Source organism: Miscanthus floridulus, chromosome 5 (genome assembly GCF_019320115.1).
Source record: "Miscanthus floridulus cultivar M001 chromosome 5, ASM1932011v1, whole genome shotgun sequence".
Classification (NCBI taxonomy): Eukaryota; Viridiplantae; Streptophyta; class Magnoliopsida; order Poales; family Poaceae; genus Miscanthus; species Miscanthus floridulus.
This window is the reverse complement of record NC_089584.1, coordinates 145425284-145444735: the sequence shown is the minus strand read 5'-3', so window position 1 is coordinate 145444735 and position 19452 is coordinate 145425284. Positions and strand designations below refer to the sequence as shown.

Below are 19452 nucleotides of genomic sequence, written 5' to 3'. Positions count from 1 at the left end.
ACACCGGATGGATAGATTCGAGTAACAAAAATAGCTATTAGATTCCATATCTGATGCAGACATGCAGTTATTACTCCTCTCTCTCTCACTATAATTAGGGGGTGTGGACCTTAGTCGTTGTCACATTAGATGTTTGACATATACATTGAGTATTAAATATAGATTAATTATAAAACTAATTGCACAGTTTGTAACTAATTTGCGAGATGAATCTTTTAAGCCTAAGTAGTCTATAATTTGACAATGTGGTGCTACAGTAAACATGTGCTAGTGATGGATTACTTAGGCTTAGTAAATTCGTCTGGTGGATTACCGACGAATTCTATAATTTTTTTATTAGTATCCGAACACCCGACGTGACATCCTTACATGACATCTCCTAAATTTTTAAGTCACTCGTCTTCCACTATAGTTCGGCTGATTTCGGTTTTAAGTCACTCGTCTTCCACTATAGTTCGGTTGATTTCGGTTGATTCAATAGTATTTTGTGAAAAAAAAATAAGCTGAAATAAGCTAAAACAATCCAGACCAAATCAGCAGAACAGGCTGTCAACTCACCGACTACTTCAAAATTCAAACATAGCATGATGTAACTCTTGGAACGAAAAAAAATGAACGATTGTAGGGGGTGTTTGGTTCCTATAGAGAAATTTTAGTCCCTGTCCCATCGAATGTTTGGACACATGCATGAAGTATTAAATATAGACGAAAAAAATAACTAATTGCACAGATTATGGCTAATTTACGAGACGAATTTTTTAAGCCTAATTAGTCCATGATTTGACAATGTGGTACTACAGTAAATATATGCTAATGGTGGGTTAATTAGGCTTAATATATTCGTCTCGTAAATTAGTCTCCATCTATGTAATTAGTTTTATAATTAACTTATATTTAGTTCTCTTAAATAGCATCCGAACGGTCCGATGTGACATGTACTAAAATTTAGTCCATGGAACCAAACACCCTCTAAATCCACCACTCGATCAGCTAAAATATTCACGTACTAGGCCCGACCGGCCAAGCTGGCTGACTCCTCAACATGATAGAGGTAAATATACTGCTTAATCTGATATGGTCAACAATTGGACTCTTCTTTGTCTTATTATGCAGCATGAGTGCGTGAGGAACGAAATAAAACACTGGAGCTGCTAACCATCATCATGTTAGCTTACGCTAAAATTTGACTTACTCTCACTTGAAAAAGAAAAAAAAATCCTTGGAGGCAGATCAATCATGGGAGTCTGTTCATTCATTCACTCCTTGGTGTGTTCAGTTCAGCGGTTGAGCTGTTCATGATAGTATCCCTATTTGCTTAACTTATTTTTCTCTCACAACAAATCAGCAAATATTATTTTTTAACCTGACTTATCAACAAAGTAAACAGGACATGAAACGGCCCTGTTCATTGGTTTCAGTTTCATTTGAGTTTAGTAATAATTTAGAGGGTTCGGGAGGCATTAAATTTCTACTGTAGCAGTTAAAAACACTGTTCATACTGAAATTTAGTGAAAGGAAAATACTGCTCCGACAAAAAAAAAAAAAAAAAAGACCAGCCAACCAGCCGAAGCTAACCAGTACACGGCAAATAAACAGTGCTGTCAGTTTGGGTGCCAAAAAGAAAAACATGGGTTCCACCGCGGCCTGGCAGATGGTAACGAAGGGTAGCACGGGAACCAAGGAAGGAATGGTGGACAAGGACATGGGGACCTGAGGAAAGGAGGGGCAACTGGAATGGAGGGAACCCTCGCTGTCCATCCTCCCACAACAGAGCTGGCATGTCTGCTCCTCCAACTCCATCCATCTCAGCGTCAGTGAGCTTTTGCTTGGCCTAGTCTGGTCCTCCTCTCGACCCCTCCTCCTCTGGTCCGCAGGTTCAGGAGGCAAGGAGGACACATCTGAGACAGAGAGGGACATCCGATTAGGTTAACTAACCGTCCGTCCCATTCACACGCCTCATTTGACGTCAAATTACTGCAGGATCAAATCAAACCAGCTTGGACTAGCACCCTCGTTTCTGTGGCTTATAAGCCGATTAATGTTGTTTTATTGTAAGAAAAAAACACTGTATCATAGTTAATACGATCAAACGAATAGGGTCTAGGAACCCATGATCATTACTGTACCAGTACTACTCTACGTGCTGCTCCCTCCGTCCAAAATAGCTACAATGTCTACGTTGTTCATTTTTTTTTCTAAACTTAACTATGTTTACAGAAAATATTAGTAATATTTATATCTCTAAATAATTTTATTATAAAAACACATTCAGTGATTCATCTAGTGATACTAACTATATACCATAAATATTAATATATTTTTATATGTACTTAGTCGAAGTTAAAAATGTTTGACTTCTTGAGAAGTAAGAATGACATTTTTTATAGGATGTTCATAAACAACAATCCTATATGGTGTCAGGCCGTGGGTGCCTATACCTTCATTAGAAAGAAGATGTGGATGTTTGATAACTAGCTAATAGTACTTCTAACCATGAAACTATATGGTTTTTATGTTCATTAATTAATTGGCCTGTTCGCTAGTTGATTTATGGGCTGATAAGCCCGGCTGGTGCTGGTTTGTTGTGAGAGAAAAATACTGTTGGCTGGCTGATAAGTCCTGGCTGAAACCAACAAGCGAATAGGCTGAATATGTCAACTAAAAAAAGATGATGAGGTACTCCGTTAAGGCAGAGAGATGAGGATATGGTTTCTTAGAGCGTGTTTGGTTTGCACCTCTTAAAGTTTAGTCACATAAACCATCTCCTAAACTTTAGTCACCTCCTGTTTGGTTTGGTGGACTAAAATAGACTAAAAGAGTAAAAGAGGTCTTTTAGTCCCTTTTAGTTAGGGTGTTGGGCTCCAAAGTGACTAAAATGTGAGGTTTAGTCCTATTTAGCAATATTTGAGTGACTAGTTGGCTAAAACCCATTTAACTCCATTTAGTAAAAGTGTTTGGGTAAAAAATGACTAAATGGGACTAAATGAGACCAGATTTAGGAGTTGAAGAGTGAACCAAACACCCCCTTAGACAAGAACCACATCTACACGATAACCATGATACAAAGAGATGTGATTGGTAAATGATCGAGAGAGAAAACATGTAGTGTTTATGTAAATTAGTATGCATAGACCTAATTGTGGTTTTTAGTGTTGGGATTGTCCTAATATTTTTTTGTTACTCTCGTAGTGTAAAAAGAATATAATTCTAAATTTAAGGTAAGCCGAACTTTCTTAGGTTTGATAAATAAAGTTTACAAAAAAATAGTATCAAATATTTATATCTTCGAATATGTTTGCTACAAAAATATATTTTATATTAATCTAATAATATTTATTTGGTCTAAAAAGTGCTTGTATTTCGATATGTTTGATAAAGTTTAAACTTGTTTTATTATTCTGAAAGCCGAAATCACATTTATTTTTTTGATGGAAGGAGTATAAAGAAGAAGAGGGGACCCAAAAAGGCAGATAACAAACATAAGGTGTGGAAGGTGGGTGTGTGTGGTGGTGGGGGGTGGGGGGTGGGGGGGAGAGGGAGGGAGGCTACAAGGTCAGGATTTTAGACCCTGGAGGATGGCTTGCTTGATCTGCTTTTTGATGATGCCATTGGTCGTGTAATAAATAAACAGTAGGGGCGCAGATGAGGGCCCAGTTTAGTTCCCCAAAAATTTTGCAAAATTTTTCACATTCTCCGTCACATCGAATCTTTGGACACATGCATGAAGCATTAAATATAAATAAAAAATAAAACTAATTATACAGTTTAGACAAAATCCACGAGACGAATCTTTTAAGCCTAATTAGACTATGATTGAACACTAATTGCCAAATAACAACGAAAAATGCTACAGTGATCATTTTGCAAAAAAATTTGCATCTAAACAAGGCCGAGATGTGTCTGAATCATTTGGGGCTGTATAGTACAGACCCAAAGCTCGGATTGGAGGACGCCCCTTTTAATTTCTTTCATGATGCTGACACTAGGTACTACTAGGTCTTTATCAAAGCTGATGATAGTAGATACGATGGATGGATTTTTTTTTTTTTTTTTTTTTTTGCGAATGATGAATGGATTATTAGTGCTTGCTCCTCGATATTTTGGGACAGTTTAATGAAAAATAAAGAAAACGGCCGATTATTAATTTATTGTCGTTCACGATTTTGGTCGAATTAATAGAGGAGTTGGCAATGACTTGGTGTTGTTGGTTCCTAGATTTAACACTCACGAACCTGCATGTTTATTGACGGCATAATATGCAGGCTCGCGTGAGAATGAATGCCGTGTCTCCGTGTGTGTCACTCTCAGTTGATAACTACACATGATCTGCACGTCAGAAAATCTCGCTGTCGACGGGCGTGCCACATCCTTAGCCTCTCTCAACATCTCAATAGTGCACATGTTGTCCGTATAGGCCCGTTCGCTTCGGTGAAAAAACAAGCTGAAATACTATTTCGGCTGATTTGTTGTGAGAGAAAAACACAGTTTCGACTAAAAAAACAAGCTGAAAAAGACAGATTATAAGAGAAACGAACAAGGCCTATAGTCAGACTCCCTTAACCATATTGCACCATAGCATTAAATATGGACCTAGGATTTATATGATTTAATTAATTAAATAAAATATGGCCCAGGAGGCTGAGCGTTCCAATGAAAAATCGAAGACCCACTTATGTTTCAGTACATCATTAATGCTATGTATACAAAGATTTTGCCTATTTTGCACTAACAGCCTTTCAATATTTGCATCAGCAGGGTTCTTCCACTTCAACAAAACCTGCAGTGTAATATTCTCCCGTTAGAGATCTTGCAAATGTCATGGGACTTTAAGAAAAACTGATTTAGTTTTGCATACAAATAAAGCATGTTAGGATAATCACTAAGAAATGCATTGATTTCATGTACTTTGTTTTCAAAATAGCAAATGAAATTTGGAGCTAGACTACGACTTTAATTATTTAGGACAAACTTCTACCAAGCAGGAACAAAAAAAATCATTCAGAACAGAAAAGTATTAAACTGAACATGTTGTCCTTCACCATCTCAAACAAGGTACGTCATAGCACTAGGGATCATGGCCTAATCACCAGCGAAGGGAAACCATTATACCTTCAATTGCTTTCCTAGGAGTCTTTGAAGCCAAGGTCAATGCTCTTCGAGAATCGGTTGCCACCCTTGCCTGGCTTTTTACCCTTGCCAGATTTCTCTGTGCTATAAATTAAGAAATCTGCTTGAGGAAAGCCTTCTCAATCTGGAAAATGGATAGATAGGAAACATTAGAATTACTTTACAACTAGAAGGAACCTACTGGAATTGCTTATACAGAAGAACAAATAAAAAAGCTTGGTAATTCCATCAACAATGCAGCGTGACAACACTGCTATAAATTCATCACATCAGAAGTGCACAAAACTAGAACCGGCACTGTACCATCAATAAGGGATATTTAGGAATCCTAAAACCGCATACAATGGATCTGCAGCGATAAAATTTACACCAAAATGTCTCAAATCCATTGCTGGTCACAAATTACGATTCCTAGTACCATAATAACAATGTCCCTCTAATTACCAAGTACAGCAGAAGGATAGAAAGAGTGTATAAGTTCCTATGCTTAAGCTGGCCAAATTAGCTAACTAGATAGACAATTACCAGATTACACAATTATCAGATCACTAGGTGGAAATAAGAAATGGTTGACAAAGCAACCCATCAGTATGTTGGATAAGTCTGGCTGTTGTGGTCTTTGTGGGGCTGTTGTGGTCTTTGTGTTTTTAGAACAATATAGGACAACATCTTAGACTAGCATCTAGAGGACACCATCTTAGCATCTAGGACAACATCTTAGACTAGCATCTTGACATATGCTTGGCTGGCTAGAAGCCTATAAATATGTATCCCCAACCCCTTGGTTTGGTATGGCATTGAGAAATAAACCAGAAAATTATCCCAACTCCTAGTGTCATCATCTCTCGATGAGAGTAAGAATTCTGCTACTTCCAAAAGTGAGAATTCAGCGACTAACAACTGGTATCAGAGCCGTATTATGCTGTAGCCTGAGCATCTCCTGCTCATCTCCCCTCCCAGCCACACAACAGCCCCAGCTGCGAGCAGCAGCTCCGGCCGCTCCTGCTCACTCCTTCCCCGCGTGAAGCAGCCCTCTCCCCACGCAGCAGCTCCCCGGGCGTCATGTCCGCAGGGCAGTCTCAGCGCTCGGTCGCCTCGAGCACGTGGCGTCGGTAGGAGGCCAAACTTGTCGCGGCAGAGGAACCCAAGCGAGCAGCGGCAGAGACCGCTGCGGCTACGGCAAGGGCGTCGAGGCTAGCAGTGGCGGAGCTGGCAGCAGCCAGAGCGGAGGCGGAAGCAGCGGCGGTGGCGAATGCAGCGCGTGCGGCGGCAGTGGAGGTCGAGGCTCTGTGCGGCAGCATCGGTAGCTCCATTTCTGCTGACGACACCGCCGACACGGACCTCGAGCTGCTAGAGAGGGAGGCAGCGCGAGCGCGGGCGGTGCAGTGGGCAGCCGCGCATGCCCACGAGTGTGGCGGCAGCCCAGACAGGCGCGGACACGCTGGCGGTGCTCCTAGAGGAGGCGCGCACGGCGGTGGCGCTCCTGGGGCAGCCGCGCATGCCCACGAGCGCGGCGGCAGCCTAGACAGGCGTGAACGCGCCGGTGGCGCTCCTAGAGGAGGTGCGCACGACGGCGGCGCTCCTGGAGGAGGCGCGCACAGCAACGATGGTGGACGGGTTGATGGAGAGCGCAGCCTTCACAGGCAGCGTGGCTCTCTCTCCCCCGGATCGGTACCGACGGGTCGATGCAGAGCGCAGCCTTCACAGGCAGCATGGCTCTCTCTCCCTGGATCGGTACCATGGTTACCATGGGCTCTAAGCTGTTGTCAGGGACGTCAGTCCCAGCGATGGGTGGCCTACCCTCACCAAGACCAACTACGTTGAGTGGGCTGCGGTGATGAGGATAAAGCTCTAGATGCGGCACATGTAGGAGGCAGTCTAATACGGTGACGTCGACTACGACCTAGATCGACGGGCGCTGGATGCCCTCATCGCTGCAGTCTTGCCCGAGATGCAGTTCTTGCTTACCAACAAGTGGACTGCCAAGGAGGCTTGGGACGTCATCGCTGCGGCATGCATCAGCAGCGACTGCGCCTGCAAGTCGACACTGCAGGCACTTCGTAAGGAGTGGGAGAACCTTGCCTTCAAGTCAGGTGAGGACGTTGATGACTTTGCTCTCTGTCTCAACACTCTGTTGCAGAAGATGGTGTAGTTCGACGCTGACACCTATGGCGAGGAGAGAGCTATCGAAAAGCTCTTTCGCTGTGTCCCCAAGAAGTACAAGCAGATGACTCGCTCGATCGAGTCCCTGCTGGATCTCTCCACAATGTCGATCGAGGAGGTGATAGGTCGCCTCAAGATCGTCGACAGCGATGAGCCACAGTCTCTCTCGGGGCCCATCACCACTGGTGAGAAGCTCCTTCTCACTCAGGAGCAGTGGCTTGCCAGCCAAGGTGACCAAAAAAAGGGGGAGCCTTCTTTCGCGACAGGCGGCCGTAAGCGTGGCAAGCCATGCAAGGCGCGCAGAGACGCCTAGGTCGGGGCGTGAGGACGTGCCGAGGGTGATGCCCGCGGAGGCGCCTAGGGCAGCATCGTCGACAGGCACAAGCCGGCATGAGACGACGCCTGCCGCAACTACGGCCAGCTCGGCCATTGGGCCAAGGACTGTCGACAGCCACGACACGGCTAGGCCCACGTCGCACAAGCGGAGGAGGAGCCGGCTCTATTCATGGCACATGCAAGTATTGAGCTACCTCCAGCGGCACCGGCCGCAGCGGCTCTCCTCCACCTCGATGAGCCAAAAGCACACGCCCTCCTCAGCGACAGCTCCGGCAACGACAAGACTGACGGGTGGTGCCTCGAAACTGGCGCCACCCATCACATGACCGGTCGACGGGAGTTCTTCACCGAGCTTGACTCTAGCGTCCGAGGCTTCGTCAAGTTTGGGGATGCCTCCGGCGTGGAGATCAAGGGCGTTGGCTCCGTCATCTTCACCACCGTGTCTGGTGAGGACAGGCTGCTCACCGGAGTCTACTACATCCCCGTGTTGAGGAACTCCATCATCAGCTTGGGACAACTAGATGAGAATGGTTCGCGCATGGTGGTTGAGGACGGAGTCATGAGGATTTGGGATCATCGTCGTAACCTTCTTGCCAAGATATCCAGAAGCGCAAATCGACTCTATGTCCTTAACGTGCAGGTGGCACAACCACTCTATCTCGCTACTCGTCGGGACGACGAGGCGTGGCAGTGGCACGAGCGTTTCGGGCACCTTCACTTTGAGACCCTAAAGCGGCTCAGTGCCACGGAGATGGTGCGAGGACTGCCGTGCCTCGACCATGTGGAGCAGCTCTGCGACGTCTACGTGTTGACGAAGCAGAGGCGACTCCCCTTTCCACAGCGGGCTAGCTTTCGAGCCAAGGAGAGGCTCGAGCTTGTGCACGGGGACTTGTGTGGCCCGGTGACACCGGCCACACCAGGAGGACGACGCTACTTCCTGCTATTCATCGACGACCTCTCCCGCTACATATGGGTGATGGTCCTCGGCAGCAAGGGAGAGGCTGCGGACGCCATCAGGCACACGCAGGTTGTTGCGGAGGTGGAGTGTGGCCGCAAGCTGCGCGTGCTGCGCACCGACAACGGCGGCTGAATTCACGTCGTACTGCGCAGACGAGGGCATTTAGCACCACTACTCCGTGCCGTACAGCCCGCAGTAGAACGGCATTATCGAGCGGCGCAACCAGACGGTTGTGGGGATGGCTCGGGCCCTCCTCAAGCAGAGGGGGATGCCGGCTGACTTCTAGGGAGAGGCGGTGGTGACGGCCGTCTACATCCTCAACCGCTCGCCTACTAAGGCGCTCGACGACAGGACGCCATATGAGGCTTGGCATGGGCGCAAGCCAGCGGTCTCCCACTTGCGGGTTTTTGGCTGCCTCGCGTTCGCCAAGGAGCTTGGCCACATCAGCAAGCTCGATGATAGGAGCACTCCGGGAGTGTTCATTGGCTACACGGAGGGCTCGAAGGCCTACCGCATCCTCGACCCGAAGACACAGCGTGTGCGCACGGCGCGCGATGTTGTGTTCAACGAAGGGCGAGGATGGGCGTGGGACAAGGTGATGGACGACGGCTCTGCTCCGACGTACGACGGCTTCACTATCGAGTACGTCCACTTCGAGGGAGCTGGGGGAGTAGGCGGCTCTTCTTCAGCGAGCGCATCTACCCCAGTCCCCGAGCCTCCATCGACCCCGCGCCTGCTATTTCGACAGCACCACGCTCTCCAGTTAGGACCTCGGCTGCGATGAGTTCTTCGTCGGCTCCACCATAGCCGGCAACGCCACGCACTCCAGCACCGACAGGCACCACTCTGGGCATGTCTACTCCACCACCAGCTCGTGTCGAGCATGGCCCGGCTGAGCTCGCTACTCTGCTCTCACGATGAGGAGCACGTCGACGCGTACCACGACGGTGAGCCGTTGCGGTACCGTACGATGGAGAACCTTCTCGGCAACCAGCCGGTGCCGGGACTGGTGCCTCACGACCTGGAGGCGCAGTTGCACCTTGCGTGTGACGACGGCGAGCCTCGGTCGTTTGCAGAGGCCGAGAGACACGCGGCATGGCGTGCCGCGATGTAGTTGGAGATGGATGCGGTTGAGAAGAACTACACCTAGGAGCTTGCTGACCTTCCTCGTGGTCACCACGCGATCACCCTTAAGTGGGTGTACAAGCTGAAGAGGGATGAAGCCGGTGCCATCGTCAAGCACAAGGCTCGCTTGGTGGCACGAGGTTTCGTGCAGCAGGAGGGGGTCGACTTCGACGACGCCTTTGCTCCCGTGGCACGGATGGAGTCCGTGCGAATCCTCCTTGCGCTAGCTACCTAGGAGGGCTGGCGTGTTCATCACATGGACGTCAAGTCAGCGTTCCTTAACAGCGACTTGAAGGAGGAGGTCTACGTGCACCAGCCGTCGGGATTTGCGATCCCCGACAAGGAGGGCAAGGTGCTCCGCCTGCACAAGGCCCTCTATGGCTTGCAGCAGGCACCGAGGGCGTGGAATGCCAAGTTGCATTCCACGCTAAAGGGGATGGGCTTCGAGCAAAGCCCGCACGAGGTGGCCATCTACCGATGGGGCAGTGGAGGTAATGCTCTGCTGGTGGGTGTCTACGTCGATGACTTGGTGATCACCGGCACCAAGGATGCGGAGGTGGTGACATTCAAGAAAGAGATGAAGGCCACCTTCCAGATGAGTGACCTAGGGCCTCTCTCCTTCTATCTGGGAATCGAGGTGCACCAGGATGACTCTGGGATCACGCTTCGACAGACCGCCTACGCCAAGCGCGTCATTGAGCTAGCTGGGCTCACCGACTGCAACCTAGCCCTCACTCCGATGGAGGAGAGGCTGAAGCTGAGCTGCGACAGCACGACGAAGGAGGTGGACGCTACGCAGTACCGGCGTCTTGTGGGGAGCCTTCGCTACCTCGCCCACACATGGCCGGACCTGGCATTCTCCGTCGGCTACCTTAGTCGGTTCATGCAGCGAACGACAACGAAGCACCAGTAGGCTATGAAGAGGATCATCCGCTACGTTACGGGGACTCTCAACCACGACCTCTACTACCCTAGGTGCCCTGGGACGGCACACTTCGTCGGGTACAGCAACAGCGACCACGCCGGCGACATCGACACCAGCAAGTGCATAAGCGAGATCCTCTTCTTCCTCGGCAAGTGCCTCGTTAGCTGACAATCGGTCAAGCAGCAGGTGGTGGCCCTGTCCAGCTGTGAGGCTGAGTACATAGCAGCCTCCACCGCTTCGACTCAGGCGCTCTGGCTCGCTCGATTGCTTGGTGATCTACTCGGCAGAGACACTAGAGCGGTGGAGCTCAGGGTGGACAACAAGTCCGCTCTAGTCCTAGCAAAGAACCCCGTCTTCCATGAACGCAGCAAGCACATCCAGGTGAGGTACCACTTCATCCAAGGCTGTCTTTAGGAAGGGAGCATCAAGGCGAGCTACATCAACACCAAGGACCAGCTTGCGGACCTGCTCACCAAGCCCCTTGGGAGGATCAAGTTCCTTGAGCTCTGCTCTAGGACCGGGATGGTTCAACTTTCCCACAAGACGGCGCACAAGACTTAGGGGAAAAATGATGGATAAGTCTGGCTGCTGTGGTCTTTGTTGGACTGTTGTGGTCTTTGTAGGGCTGTTGTGGTCTTTGTGTTTTTAGGACAGCATAGGACAACATCTTAGACTAGAGGACAACATCTAGGACAGCATCTTAGACTAGCATCTAGAGGACAACATCTTAGCATCTAGGACAGTATCTTAGACTAGCATCTTGGCATATGCTTGGCTGGCTAGCAGCCTATAAATATATATCCCCAACCCCTCAGGTTGGTATGTCATTGAGAAATAAACCAAAAAATTATCCCAACTCCTAGTGTCATCCTCTCTCGATGAGAGTAAGAATTCTGCTACTTCCAAGAGTGAGAATTCAGCGACTAACACAGTAGTGTCCTAATGGTCACTTCAATATTTCTGGCGACAGAAGCAGTATAAGTTTCTATTTTGAAGTTGTATAGATTTATTGCTTAAGAAACATTTTTAATGGGACATTGACATGATAGCATGGTGGAAATTTAAAGAGTACAAGTTATATTAACAGAACAACAAACTAGACTATGCTTAAAACACAGAAAAATAGTTCATGGGGCCATTGAGCTTCGGTTGTCACTAAGGCATTGAAAAGAAAAATAGTTCAACACTAACTTTGGTTCAAGGATCAGGTATAGAAAGGAAGAACTTGCACTTCTTCCTCTCTGGAAGTCACTCAACCAGATATCTACCAAACAAGAACCACCGTTACTACAACAACGACCAACACTGGGTTTATTATTCATGTGATACATAAAAGATGCACAATTTGAAGGACCTTAGATAACTATAACCCCACAGAAATTAAATGAAATGTAAAAGCAAGAGGCATAAATTCATATCATGACTGTTTCTACATTTTTTTGCAATGGCACTCATCACAGTCAAATAACACTAGCACATGTGACAAATTGGACCATTGACGGTGCAACTATTGCAGGCTGCTGTTAAGAAAGCATCGGAAATAAGTCGTCAAAGCAAGAACCCTACAGGTAGATGGCGTCCCTGGCGCCAAATCATCACTAGATCTGCTCCTCCTCCCCTTCTCCACTGGATCTGCAACATGGACATCGAAATCAAAGCCAAATCGATTGGATTAGGGTTAGGGAGGTTGGGGAACCTAGTGGTGGGGCTGCAGCTTCGGGGCCGGATGCGCAGCTGCCAGGGGGCCGAGGCCTGTGCCGTAGCCCGGGGTGCACGCTGTCACCCGAGGTGCGAGTCACCGCCTTGAAGCCAGGCCACTGCCCGAGGTGTGTGCCTCCACCATGGAGTCGGGCCACCGCTGTCTTGGGGTCGCGCAACCTCAGGCCTGAGGTGTGCGTCGCATGATAGAATACAAATCATGTAAAGGAACTAAAATAGTTACCTTCTATATCTGCAGAAGTGGTTCTAGAGATGCCAACAAAACATGCATCAGTATATCTGGTGGATAAAACTTTCACCAATAATCCTTGCATGAACACTCACAATCCTTGAAGTGATGAAACCTATTGTTGTCTCGCACAATTATCTCCCTACCAACAATACCAGATATGAATTTAAAAGCCCGGTGACAATCTACACAAATTCGTAGATTCTTCATGATCCTTATAGGTACACCCGGTGGTATACAGATCAATCCAAACGCCAGAGCAAGCTTTTCACTGTGTTGAAACACCTCTGATTCTTTCTCTTCTTCCTCAAGATCATAGAGAGCATATTGTGTGTCTGGCATGTAGCCAGCAGCTTGCATTTGCCCTTTGAGCTTGGCCAATAATGCCTGGATCTCACTATTCATCTCATGTGTTGTGTCCTTAGCCTGGAAAACATGGACAACATTTTTCCAAGTGATCCAACTGCGCCCCAGGTCTTTCTTGATTCCAACATTCTTCATCTCCTTCCTTACATCTGTTGCTTCTGCCCACCTGGAGCAATTCAGAACTTACATTAAATCCAAAGCACAATTTATGAGAGAGTGCAGCTTGATTGAAAAGAAGGGTACTTAAGTTACTTTACCTGCCAGCAGATGCAAGCATGTTTGAGAGCAGAACATGATTGCCCGAGTCCTGGGGATCAAGTTCCAACAACTTTTCAGCAGCAATCCTTCCTAGCTCTGTCTTCCCATGCATCTTGCATCCCCCAAGTAGTGCTCCTCAGACAGAAATGGAAGGCCTCATTGGCATCCCTTGTATGATCTCATAAGCTCGCTCTTCCATTCCTGCACGACCAAGCAAGTCCACCACGCAAGCATAATGCTCAATTCTCGGTTCAATCCCAAACCTCTGCTTCATTGTCTGGAACAACTCATACCCTTCCTTTGTCAAACCTCCTCTGCTGCAGGCCGTGAGAACATTGATAAGTGTGATGTAATTAGGTGCTGTTTACAACAACAACAACAAAGCCTTTAAGTCCCAAACAAGTTGGGGTAGGCTAGAGTTGAAACCCATCAGAAGCAATCAAGGTTCAGGCACTTGAATAGCTGTCTTCCAAGCACTCCTATCTAAGGCTAAGTCTTTGGGTATATTCCATCCTTTCAAGTCTCCTTTTATTGCCTCTACCCAAGTCAACTTCGGTCTTCCTCTGCCTCTCTTCACGTTACTATCCTGGCTTAGGATTCTACTACGCACCGGTGCCTCTGGAGGTCTCCGTTGCACATGTCCAAACCATCTCAACCGGTGTTGGACAAGCTTTTCTTCAATTGGCGCTACCCCTAATCTATCACATATATCATCGTTCCGAACTCGATCCCTTCTTGTATGACCACAAATCCAACGCAACATACGCATTTCCGCGACACTTAGCTGTTGAACATGTCGTCTTTTCGTAGGCCAACATTCTGCACCATACAACATAGCAGGTCTAATCGTCGTCCTATAAAACTTGCCTTTTAGCTTCTGTGGTACCCTTTTGTCACATAGGGCATCAGACGCTTGCCGCCACTTCATCCACCATGCTTTGATTCTATGGCTAACATCTTCATCAATATCCCCGTCCCTCTTTAGCATTGATCCTAAATATCGAAAGGTATCCTTCCTAGGCACTACTTGACCTTCCAAACTAACATCTTCCTCCTCCTAAGTAGTAGTGCCGAAGTCACATCTCATATACTCAGTTTTAATTCTACTGAGTCTAAAACCTTTGGACTCCTAAGTCTCCCGCCATAACTCCAGTTTCTGATTCACTCCTGTCCGGCTTTCATCAACTAACACTACATCGTCCGCGAAAAGCATACACCAAAGGATGTCCCCTTGTATGTCCCTTGTGACCTCAAATTAGGTGCTGTTTCTCGACCCATTATCATTTCATCAAACACTGCAAGTGCATTCCAAGCATCACCAATATGAGCATAACCTCCTATCACCGCATTCCATGTGACAAGATTTCGCTGTGGCATCTCGAAAAATACCTGCTCAGCATCTCGGATACCTCCACACTTCCCATACATGTCAACCGATGCACTAGCAACAAAAATGTTTGCATCAATGCAGGAACAGACAGCAACTGCATGCAGAGCACGCCCAAGGTCAAGTCCTAGCAGACCTGCACAAGTGGTGAGCACACTGGAAACCATGAAGTCAGTCGGCTCTTCCCCAGCTCTCCTTGCACCCAAGTACACCAAGAAAGCCTCCTCCTCGGCCCCATTCTGCGCATATGCAACAACCATAGAACACCAGGACACGCTGTTCCGAACTCCCATCCCATCAAACACCACCCTGGCCTTCCCCACGCATCGAAACTTCCCATAAAAGTCCACCATAGAATTGGACACGGAGGCATCCTTGTCAAAGCCGCACTTGGCCAAAACCATGGAACTGCTCCCCAAGGGACAGGTACGTCATGCCAGCGCACGCGTTGAAGAACGCGCCACGTTTGGCATCCCAGCAGCCCCCCGGAGCCCAAAGTAGGCCTCCACCGTCTCGAGGGGCCGGCCGTCGAGCACCGCGTTCGTCATGACCGCGTTCCAGGCGACCACGTTCCTGTTGGGCATTTCGTCGAACAGGCGCGCGCCAGCGCGAGGCGGCCCGTCTTGAAGTACATGTCCAGCGCCGCGCACGAGACGAAGGCGTCGTCGGGGAGGTAGCCGAATCTGAGCGCGAGGGCGTGCACCTGCGGCCCGACGGCCTTGAAGGCGGAAGGGAAGGTGAAGTCGTTGGGGCGGAGGCCGAGGCGGAGCATGACGGCGAACACCAAGAGCGCCTGGAGCGGGCGCGCGTGCTGCGCCGCGCCCGAGATGAAGGCCGTGTAGGACACCACGGTGGGGCTGGGGTCCGCGGCCAGCGCCGCGGCGGCCGCGCCCGGGAGGTCGAGCTTGGAGTAGAGGTTGACGAGGTGCGCGCAGATGAAAGGCGGGAGGGCCGGGGCCAGCAGCCTGAGAGCGCGCGCGTGGGCCGCTCGGCCGAGCCGCGGCGACCGGGAGGCGATCGCCGCCTCGACCGCGCCCGCCAGGAGCTGCGGGTCGGCCGCCACGGCGGCGGCGGCGGCGCGACGCATTTGGCGCTGGGGGCCTGGGGCTGGAGCTTGCCTTGCCTGTCTGGCAAACGTGTCTCCGCATACGTGGAGGTGGAGGTGGGCGGCCACGGTCTTTTGGGTCCACAGACCTATACGGAGCCGTTTCCCATTCCGTTACGTTAACCTTCCAATCGGCTGTACAAAAGCCGATAGGCCAATAATCGGCAAACCAGAAGCCGATAGATTCGAATCGACATTTTTTTTTTGACAACAAACAACTTAATTATCATAAGCAAATAGCTGTTAGGAGCCTTACAGAGTTCAAGGCTACAGCTTGGAGTGCCTCTGGCAGAGAGCACTGAATATGAGCTGCATTAGAGCAGTTACATGATAAGCCTAATGAAACAGGTGATTGCGATTCTAAGAGAGCTTTGCCTAGCTAGGATATCAGCCGTCTGATTGTGATCTCTCTGTATCATGTGAATTCTCATCTCTCTTTGGTCTGTGAAATTGGAGAAGGTTTGAGTGAAGTATTTGATCCTCCACTCCGGTGAATTATCTTGGTCGAGGCCATTTAGGAAGTGCACCAGACGCTGGTCGTCGGAGAGGAAGGTGACCTGCTGCAAACCAAGAGAATTAGGTATGTGCCCAGGGATCATCGGCGCGACCGGTGTATGTGCCGGTAGGCATGTCGGCAAGCGAGAGGCCGCGAGAGGCCGATAATTTTAAATTTAATACGGTCGGGTTTTTTTTAAAACTAACACTTTTGGTCGTGCATATTGCCCTGGCGCGGCCAAATGCCATAGTAGCGCGGCAGAGAGCCTACGTGACGGCGACCGGAATCACTGACCGTTGACGGGGCAGGGCCTGCCGCGCCACCGATCTTGGCGCGGCACTGCCGCGCCCCGATTCGTGACGCGGCAGAGCCGAATAAAACTGGCGCTGTCAGTTCCGCAGGCATGTCGGCATTCCAGATGCCGATACGTCGCCTCCGCCAGAAAGCAAGCACGTAGGTATTCCTTTTTCTATATGATCAGCTTTTTATTGATTTATTTAGATCCAAAAATTAGTATATACTTTAGGTTACATATTTTGATACGTAGGTCAATGTAGTTAGAAGATGTAGGCTCTAGTTAGGGGGTGTTTGGTTTCATGGACTAAATTTTAGTCTGTGTCACATCGGACGTTCGGATACTATTTAGGAGAACTAAATATGAGTTAATTATAAAACTAATTACATAGATGGAGACTAATTTACGAGACGAATTTATTAAGCCTAATTAATCCACCATTAGCATATATTTACTGTAGCACCGTATTGTCAAATCATGGACTAATTAGGCTTAAAAAATTCGTCTCGCAAATTAGCCACAATCTGTGCAATTAGTTATTTTTTTCGTCTATATTTAATACTTCATGCATGTGTCCAAACATCCGATGGGACAGGGACTAAAATTTTCCTGTAGAAACCAAACACCCCCTTAGTTACTTAGGAAAATTAGTTTATTTGTTTTGTTTTTACATTATCTTAGGTGTTGCATCCATTCCGCACCCGTTCTTCCCTTTTGCCGATTTTTATTTCTGTCACCCATCCGTTTTTACTTTTTTCCATTTTTTCTTATACTAGCAAAACATGTTCATATGTTGTAATAGAACTATAAGTTATTATGCAACCAGCGGCACAAGCCTGGCAGCACGGCAGAGCCGTGCACAAGCACAACGGTTGTGACCAGACGGCTTGAACCGGCGGTACGACGGCCAGGGTAGCACGCGCGTGCAGTGTCATCAGCCACGACCAAGCAGTCTAGGCTAATTGTGTGGCGATGACCATGGGGACCTGATCAGCAACGTAAGGCAACATGGTGGGGTGGCACGGCGTCCCGTGCAAGCGCGACTTTTGTGGTGGCTGATGGGACACGACTCGTGCGGTGATGTGGACATGGCCCGATAGACGCAGGTGAGCGAGTGAGCAATCTTGACTGTGCCTAGCAATCGAAAAAACAACAAAAGAACCATATAAAGAAAGACACAAATGGAAGCGAAAAAGAAAACGAAAAAAAAAACAAACACGGTGATTGTCCGTGAATGACTCCTGCGGTGCTGTGGACATAGCCCGACAGCCGCAGTGGAGTGAGTGAGCAACCTTAACGGTGCCCTTAGCGATCGAAAAGAGAGGTGCTTATCTGATTGTCCAATGTTTTGGAGTTATCGTTGGATTCGGCATATGGACTACACTCTGACTTCGGTTTTCGACAATGTTTTTTTTCATCTAGAGCATCGACTGCATCGAGGAAAACCACTACGAAAGAAGACGATGAAGGAATCTGAATAGAATATTGTACCTTGTTTATTTAAGATTTTTCTTGTGTAATTTTGGGATGTACTATGTTGAATTTTAATATAATTCCTCCTTACCTTAAAAAAATAATGCGAGATGCAAATAAAATAGGTTGTACTTGATATTTAGCATCTATTACAATATCTTTTGAGATCTTTAGATATTTTGTTTTGGGTAGGTTGAAAGAAATATTAAAATCTAATAGTAAAGAAACATGATCAACAAAACAAATTCTAAAACGGACGTGGCATGCAGGTTATGTGTGCAGTCGGTCTCCCAATGCCCGATAGACCCATCGGGTCCCTTTAGTCGGCTAACTGATTGCCGATAGGACTCTGCACTGTCATTTTGACCTGTCATGTAGACTGTCGGCAATTGACTAGCCGATACGATACTAATTTTGCAATTTTACTAAAATAATACCTATATCTGCAATTATTTATTAAAATAATAATATTATAAAAAAAAGTCTCTTTTCCCCTTCGTTCACCGCTCAGAGCTGTTCGCGTCCTCGACGCAGAGAGGCTTATCTCCAATCTCCTTGGCCACCAGTCCGGCTATTGGCTCGCATGGCGATAGCTCTGGCGGACATGCACGAGGGCGGCAGGACGGTTGCGGTAGCTCTGGTGGAGATACGCGCTGAGTGCGACATCTCCGTGTGTGTCACTCTCAGTTGCTAATTCCACATGATCTTCACATGTCAAATAATCGGAGCGCATGTGTTTCAAACACGGATTTTACAAGAACCAGCTCAATGATATAGAAAAAACGTTGGATTTGAAAAGTAAAATGTGCTATGGTGAAATAAAATCTCGTTAGTGCCTTTCTAGGCTTCCTTCCTGTTAATATAACAGCCTGGTTCCATTAAAAAAATCTCTATCAATAGATACGTCGCGTATCACTGAAAGAACGAGACACTTTGTCTTTCACTAAAAAAATAGCATTGTTAAATCATGAAATAAATCAAATAAATGCGAACGGCCGTACCAAATCAAAGAATTAAAATTAGGTGGACAAATTCCACAGGAAGAAACCTAATCAGCTCCAGTTTGCAAAACCCCTGCTATATATATGCGAGGAGTGTCAAGTGTGTGCTCTCTTCAGGATTGAGAGAGTACACTCTCCTACATGCCCAGCGCCCCAACCACAGCTAAGACCGGCGGCTTTCCTAACTGCACCGCACGGTTCGCGACAAAATGCAGCATGCCTGGCATTGGCAGACTGTACGATTAGTACTAGTAAATTCTCTTCCAATTCGTTAATCCAAAGCATTCTGACGGACGTTCCAAACTCATGACCAGCGTTGATACACAAATAAACAAACCTTCCATTTTTTTGCTAGTAGTACATGTGTATATTTTTCTCTTCAAAAAATCACTCACAGCAGGTCGCAACACAGGGGCGCAGGGGAGAAAGAAAAAAGAACAGTAGCCGTAAGCAATTGCCGGCCACTGCGTCGATCGATCGATCGAGAGA

General features: G+C 47.8%; 1 pseudogene; it reads right to left on the bottom strand.

The window, feature by feature from the left end:
• Positions 1-4584: 4584 nt before the first annotated feature.
• Positions 4585-15739, bottom strand: LOC136451084 (pentatricopeptide repeat-containing protein At4g14850-like; annotated as a pseudogene).
• Between the last annotated feature and the right edge of the window lie 3713 nt (positions 15740-19452).